General features: G+C 37.1%; 1 protein-coding gene and 1 pseudogene across 2 annotated transcripts in view; one reads left to right on the forward strand and one right to left on the reverse strand.

The window, feature by feature from the left end:
- The window catches only part of SBF2 (SET binding factor 2), a 526,457-nt gene that overhangs the window by 371,638 nt on the left and 146,532 nt on the right, over nucleotides 1–8,287 (reverse strand). The gene's annotated exons all lie outside the window — the stretch shown is intronic.
- On the forward strand, nucleotides 756–2,730 carry LOC138163739 (DCN1-like protein 1 pseudogene; annotated as a pseudogene).

An 8,287-nucleotide genomic window follows, 5' to 3' on the forward strand; every position in this document is an offset into this window, starting at 1 on the left:
GACAAATGGTCAAAGGATATGTACAGACAGTTTTCGGAGGAAGAAATTAAAGCTATATATAATCATATGAAAAAATGCTCTAAATCACTATTGATTAGAGAGAAGCAAATCAAAACAACTCTGAAGTACCACATCACACCTATCAGATTGTCTAACATGACAAAAAAGGAAAATTATAAATGCTGGAGAAGATATAGGAAAGTTGGAACACTAATTCATTGTTGGTGGAGCTGTGAACTGATCCAACCATTCTGGAGAGCAATCTGGAACTATGCCCAAAGGACAATAAAAGTGTGCAAACCCTTTGACCCAGTAATAACCCCGCTATGGCTGTATCCCAAAGAGATAATTAAAATGGTAAAAAGGACCTACATGTACAAAAATATTTATAGCAATTCTGTTTGTGGTGGCCAAGAACTGGAAATTGAGTGAATGCCCATCAATTGGGGAATGGCTGAACAAGAAGTGGCATATGAATGTAATGGAATACTGTTGTGCTACAAGAAATGATGAACAGGCAGACATCAGAAAAACCTGTAAAGATTTATATGAACTGTTGCTGAGTGAAGTGAACAGAACCAGGAGAACACTGTACACAGTAACAGCCACAGTCTATGGCACTCATTTTGACAGACTTAGCCCTTTTCAGAAATGCAAGGACCTAAAACAATTACAAAGGAATAATGATGGAAAATGCCATCCACATTCAGAGTAAGAACTATGGAGTCTCAATGCAGAGCAAAGCAGTTTATTTTCTTTTGTTTTTGTTTTGTTGTTGTTTTCTTTCTCCTGATTTCTCCCATTCATTATAATTCTTCTATACAACATGACTAATGTGAAAATATGTTTAATAGGAATGTATATGTAGAGCCTATATCAAATTGCAGGCTACCTTGGGGAAGGAGTGGGGAAGGAGAAGGGGAAATTTAAAACTTATAGAAGTATATGCTGAAAACTAAAAATAAATAAATTACATAAAAGAATCCATGTTTACAAGATTCCATTTAATGCCATATGGCTTAAGGGGCATAGGTGGTGGGGAGGAGGCAAAGGAGACAGAGGCCTGGAGGATGCCAATATGAACAAGTTAAAATCACTGCAGAAGAATAAAATCTGTCAGTTTATGATCTTCACACAATCTAGTTAAAAAACAGTTGTGAGTTGTCTTAGAAGATGTTGCAACAGACAATTTCCCCCCCAAATCCTGAACTTTATACTTATACAAGAAAGTGCTAAAGGATCACTAGACAGAAGTCAGAAGAGCTATACTATACATACAAAGAGGTCGCCTGTTTAAAGATGCTCAAGATGAAAATAAAATTGGTATAGATGATGATATGCAGCACTTTTGTGATGATCTAGCATTTACCCAGTCAGGATTAGTATACTAATCATTGCTTGGAAGTTCAGAGCAGCAACATAGTGTGAATTCTCAAAGCCAGAGTTCATGGATGGAATTCAGGGCAGAATGAGGATGTGACAACAGAGAAATGCTAAAGGCCTAGATACCCAAGATAGTAAAAGAGTTGAAAGAGCCAGGATGATTTAAGGATTTTTACCAGTTTACTCTCAATTTTGGAAAGAATCCAAAACAAAAAGAATTAGTTCTAGAAAGGACTACTGCCTCCTGGAATTTAGCACTTAACAGGAGATTTAAATTCCTAGACTTGGGGAATAAATTTTTGCTATAACATCATTAACAATCAATATCCAAAGATACCTGGAATCTTCTTTTAGACTTCAGTATAATGATAGCAAATAACACATCTAATTGTGATGAAGGAGCATGATTTGTTCTTATTGATGACACTATGGAATCTGCAAGTCCTCAAACAAGTAACTCTCTAGAATATACATAGTCTGTACAATAAACACAACAGAAAGTTGCATAGTGACTTTCTGCTGCCTGGACTTAACTGAAGATAAATTTTCACACTAAGGTTGGAAGGTTAAGACAAAACACTAAGCATACATCTTTGGACCATAGTATATTTCCTTCTTCTGATGGTAGTTTGGGCTTTTTTCCAGTTTTAATTCCAACATGGTAGATTTCATCTTTTCTCTGTAGACCATCCTAATTCATTATCCCTTAAGTGTTAGTAGCTTCCTGTTGGTTATTTTGAGGTTTCTATTGTTGCATAAAGTACAATGCAGTCTTCACTAGAAAACTGTATGGCATGAGAATGAAACATATCACCATCACACTTCTTATAAATTCCTTAAGTATATGCTTTGGGCTAGTTGCAAAGACTACGCTGATGATACTTTCTAAGAGAACGATATGTTTAAGTGTACTCAATCTGAGATGGTGCTGTGCCCCCCACCACCCAGGCAAATGGCATGTATCATACAATTAGATTATCTGATTAAAACAAATGTAGAAACAACCAATATAAGAAAATTATTAGAATAACTAAGCGCCTACCTATAATAGATTTATTGTACTTCAACCCTCTAATTTTTCAAAACAGTTGAAGATACCACAGAGCTATTTTGCACTTAATACCATGTTTATGTAGAGTTAGCCTGCAAGAGAGCTATGTTGAGAAAAGCAATAAGCATAATGCAGGCCATTATTGCTATTTACATCATGCATTTTACAGCATACATTTTGAAATATTTATTTGCTTGTCTGGTAAGTTAAAATACCGAATCTGTATCTTGGATATTTTATCTTTCATTCATTCTTTTTTTTTTGGAGGGTGGAAGGCAAGGTAACTGGGGTTAAGTGACTTGCCCAAGGTCACACAGCTAGTAAGTGTGTCAAGTGTCTGAGGCTAGATCTGAACTCAGGTCCTCCTGATTCCAGGGCCACTGCTCTATTCACTGAGTCACCTAGCTGCCCCTGTTTGGGATATTTTAGATTGTTACACAATATAATATCCTAAGTTTAAAAAAGAAAATATTATTTTGGCAGCTATATGGAAGGTAGATCATAAAGGAAAATTAGAAACAATCTAGAAATTTCTTAGAAATTAGGAAGCTAATGAAATAGTATAAATGAGAAGTGATAATAGCCTGAGCTAGGGTGGTACTGCTCATGTGAGTGGAGTGAAAGGAATAGATGGATATGAGATACTATGGAAATGTCAATCCTGGAAAATGATAAGATAGATAAAAGATCTCAGGATAATAATATATAGGATAAGATATTCCAGTTTTAGTTTGGATGTTTTCACTGAAAAGACAAACTGACCACACAATTGGGCATCTCATCAGTGAAGGGGACCTAGGATTTTACAGGAGGGGTTGGTCTCCTTTAGGTTCATCTGATTGGTTTGTAATCTCTGATATCAATTACTGAATTAGCCTTGGGCAGGGAAGTTTCTAGCACACAAAGTTGGGCAAAGACAATTCTAGAAAAAGGAGAGGCTATCAAAAACACAAACTTTGAACCTTATAGATTTCAGATCCAGTGTTCTTTCTGATATGCTACACTGACTCTCCAGCTCATACTGCTCCTTAGGTCCTAGAGTGATTTCTCTATCTCTTTCATCTTTTGTATTCCTACCCATCCAAGCCCAACTCAAATCACACTTTCTCTAAAAAGTCTTATCTGAAACACCCAGTTGGTAATAATCTTCCCCCTCAGGCCTCAGACGGCATATTATTTTGCAAAGTTTTGATGAATTTCTTTCATACTTTCTCTTATAGCTACCTTTAAGCTGGGGTGGGAGTGAGAGAGTGGCAGGGCAGGAACCATGTTTTAGCTAAACTCATTTCTTCCCAGTGTCTAACAGTGTTCAGTAAAAAGTAGGCTTTCAATAGGTGTCATTTGTTGTTGTTTAGTAGTTAACTGCCAGCTCAGCACCAGTCAACAACATGGCTGCCAAGGAAAGCTAATGCCTTAGAAGAATGGCATTCCCACCAAGTGATAATCTCAAACTATTTGATGGTGGGCTGTCTTCTAGGCTGTGATATTCAGCACTGAATGTAATAAACATCAAATGCAAGCTAAAGGACAATCAGTTTTATTCAACAAGTATTTATTAAGTTTCTATTATGTACAAGGCATTGCCCAAGTCCCAGTGCCAATATGCATTGGAGGCAGGCCTTGAATATTCAGGTTTTCCTGTCTCTGAATCCAGATACTAGTCTCTATCACCTTGTGATGCTGCCTATCTCTCCAGGAACAAAAACAAAAAAGTCTCTTTTCTCAAGGAGCTTACATTCTACTGATGAAAAATAATAAGTACATATATATCAATATAAAATATAAACAAAGTATTTATGGGGAAGTTTTAAAATCTGAGGGCCTCCTCCTCTAAGAGGGAGCAGTTGAGCAGAGCTTTGAGTGGCTAGGGATTTCAAGAGGCAATGGGAGGAGACTGAGCATTTTCTACACAGGGAATAGATTAGGAAAAGGCAGACAGAGGCAAGCGATAGAACCTCTCTATGAAGCCAATCTGGGGCAGCCAGGTGGCAGAGTGAATAAGAGCACTGGGCTTGGAATGAAGAAGATTTATCTTCATGAGCTCAAATCTGGCCTCAGAACTAGCTAGCTATATGAACCTGAGCAAGTCACTTAACCCTGTGTGCCTCAGTTTCCACCTCTATAAAATGACCCAGAGAAGGAAATACCAAATCACTCCAGTATCTTTTCCAAGAAAATCCCAAATGGGGTCACAAAGAGTCAGACACAACTTAATAACAACAATGAAGCCAATCTAGCAAAAACATAAAGTGTACCAAGGAGAAAAATACACAATTAGCCTGTAAAGGTACATTTGGTGACACACTGGAAGGCTTTAAATGTCAAGTCAAGGAGTTTGTTCTTTATACTAAATACAATAATGAGCCACCAAACTGTCAGGGTCTTTCTACCACAGAGAGGGACATATGAAATAGAATGTATAATTTGCCACTTTTAGCCACCATAATTCTTATAGTAAAGAAAATGGAAATAAGCCTTAATTCTTTGGCAGTTCTGGGCATGACCACATTGTCCTATATTATCTAATAGAGAGTAAAAGAGGTATCTGTGCCTTACTCAACACCTCCTTCTGCTTTTGGATAAATAGCAGTGGAGAAGCATACTTCCTAGAAAATATTAGGGAGCCAGGCTACCTGGCTCTTCATGGTTAAGCAAGCAGAACTATGGGATTTGTTCTGGTCCATATTAGGCTGTTGGAAAGGGTGGCTCAGAGGCTTTATACAATCAGCTGTCCTAATCTTTATATGAACTGCCATAGTATTAATGCTTATCTCAAGTGTTCTGATACGTAGCCAAGAGATACTTTCTCTGCCATTTGATGTACAATTGGCAGAGGTAGAGCTTATGTTGAGGCAGACCAAAACAATGAGTCCAGGAGGGGGACTGAATATGCAGAGGAGTCTACAGTCCCACATTCCTACGTTTGTCTCCTGTTACTTAACTCTGATACACTTAAGACTTATACAGTACCCAGATCTATTTAGAAATGGTAGCTGAAAATCTCCAGCAAGCCTGCTAATGAACAACAGTTAAAAGCCTACTTTCTTCATCTTGAGTAGATCTTTTTGGTTCATTTTTAGAAACTTCCTTTTGATACTAGCCAATGTTCTGTCATGCCACTATCCCAGTGCATTATCTGAAAACTTTATGTAAACAGCCCCCACTGACTGTGCTTTCAACCAGAAGGCATATCCCGCTGCTCATTTGGATAGGCTATTACCTATACCATGCTGCTTCATGGGACAATGGGGGTAAGGAAGGCCACATAAAACTCTATCCCTGACTGAATTGCTATATTCTTCTATGCTGATTTTGGCTGTATCAATATACCATTCTAACCCATCCTAATGTCACTGTATGTGGAACGCCACACTAAATTTGCATGATTCCTTTCTTCTCCTCTCTGCTCTTTTCCTTGGTGATCTTATCAGGTCTCATGAGTTCAATTATAATTTCTATGCAGATGGATCCCAAATGTATACATATATATGTATATATATTCAGTCTTAATCTCTTTCCCAAACTCTAATCAATATCATCTACTGCCTGCTGAATATCTCTCCCTAAATGTCATCTGAAATTCAGTATGACCAAAGCAGAAGTAATTTTATTTTCCCAATACTCATCTCTCTCCAGTACTTTCTTGTTTCTGTCTAAGGCACCACCGTCTTCCAGGAACTAAAGTTAAAAATCTCAGTGCTATTTTTGACTCTTCCCACTACCTTATCCCCTATATTGAATCAAACTGTCAAACCATCAAATAAATTTGGCCTCCAAAATGTCTCCCTCATTTGTTCCCTTTATACTTACTCATGTAGATACCACCCTTCTCATTTCTACCTCAGCTTAGTTGCAAGCTCCAGAACCAATGCTTCACTAAGAATGTCAGAACTTTCATTTAAGATAAGTATGCTTCTTGACTTATGGGATGCCTGCTAAACTGCAATATACAAACTAGACTATGTTCTTTATCCACTTAGTTTTTTTTGTGGTTGCTGTTGTTTTTTACTGTGGGTAGTTCAGCCTATTATACTAAAATTACCATAGCTCTGAGAATGGCTTTGTGACATTCTGTAGGTAAATAAAATGAGCAAGATTCCATTTATGAATATGAACATTTGACTAACCTCACTACCCATACACAATATCTCTTTTATTTGGACCTTGGATAGGTCACCTTCTCTGATAGTGGAAAATACCATAAGTGAGCACAAGTATTCCTGGTTTATGCTTCACTTGATTTTAATATTCAGCAGACTACTTAAAGTTATCTCTGTGCTCATAATGTCATAAAAGTTATATGATTTTCACATATTCATAGGAGGTAACTCTTTCCAGTACAGGTCAACATAAATGTATATATCACAGGATATGACTCAGACATTTGGGAATTTTAAGAACAGTTACTTCTGGTGCTTAGTTTAGTCTTTAAGTGATCTAGAAACAACTGTTTGTACTATGTGACTGGCTGGTAGAAATGTCTTTATCCTGTATTAATAGACAGGCAGTTAACATCCTGACTTAGTTCTGGCTATACTGACTTGAAGGTACACTGATAGATAGACACTTCTTCCTGTGAAAAAGGAAGCCAAATAATATGTCTTAGCAAACCCCTTTCCTTCCTTTAAGGAAATAAAATAAATAGATAAGAAAAAGGATAAGAAAAAACAATAACAAAGAAAAAACTCAAATGAAGCACTGCACAAACACATATTCCCCACAATTTAAATAATTATGTGATGGGATCCTAGACAACTCACTTCCCTTGTCTGGATTTCAATTTTCTCATCTGTAACATAAGCATTTGGATGAGGACAATAAATTTGGAATTGTAAAGGACCTAAAAAGGTATCTAATCTAACTTCCTCATTTTAAAAATGTTGTTCTAAAAGGGTCACATTCAGTGATTTCTAGGAATTTGTCATGTAGGATACACTACAAAAAACTATTCACTGTGGAGTGGAATTCAGTGTAAAGCAGTCTCCATTCAAAAGGCCAGAGTCATTACATACCTATAAAGTAGTCTCATGCACAAGATGAAGAGGCACCAGCAGAGGACTGCAGTGGACAACTGCTTCCACTTTTACTTGCTATTCTAGAAGAGGGCATCATAACAACCATCAAAGCACTGAGGAGGGTAACAAGAATTATAAGGCCTCTCTTGGAGGCTTTCTTATTTCTAATATAAGTCCCCCTCTCTCAGAAAGAAGACACCATCAGAGGCTGGAGTGGTGAGAGGTTTTATATTAGAGCTAAGATTTGAGCTAGTCTTTAAATGATGGGAAAAGATTTAGACAAGTAGAGAGGAAGGGTAGAGTCTCCCAGATAGGAAAATGTCAGCAACAATGAATGGTAAGAAAATAGGAAAGCATGACATGTGTGAATAAGACAGTATAAACTCATTCCATTCTGGCTAGAATAGTAGGTTCATCTGGAAAATATAAGGATAATATAAGCTTAGAATAGGTAGGTTGATTATTTCCAACAGAGATAATAATAAAAGCTCACATCTGTTTGATGTTATCTGGTGTTTCTCAAGTCTTTAAAGGTTGATAACTCTATTGAGGATAGTGACAACCAATAGTAGAGCTGCTTAAATGAAGAGCCATTGTTTATCTGTATATCCAACATTAACATTAGGACTCAACTATTGTGTGTGTGTGTAAATATATTCCAGTTGTCTTGATAGAGGCAGCATTTTTAAAATGAATCTACCTTGATCAGTGTTTTGTGGTCTTTTAAAGCTATCAAATGGAATGAAAAGAGGGAATTAGAGGGTTTTTCTTGACCAATATCGAGTTGGAAGAGAAAAGGAAAGGGGTGGGGAGAGAGAGAGACAGAGAGACAGAGAGA

The sequence above is a fragment of the Petaurus breviceps genome, unplaced genomic scaffold (genome assembly GCF_028583685.1).
Source record: "Petaurus breviceps papuanus isolate PSGF00001 unplaced genomic scaffold, PetGlider_PUasm1.0 188, whole genome shotgun sequence".
Classification (NCBI taxonomy): Eukaryota; Metazoa; Chordata; class Mammalia; order Diprotodontia; family Petauridae; genus Petaurus; species Petaurus breviceps.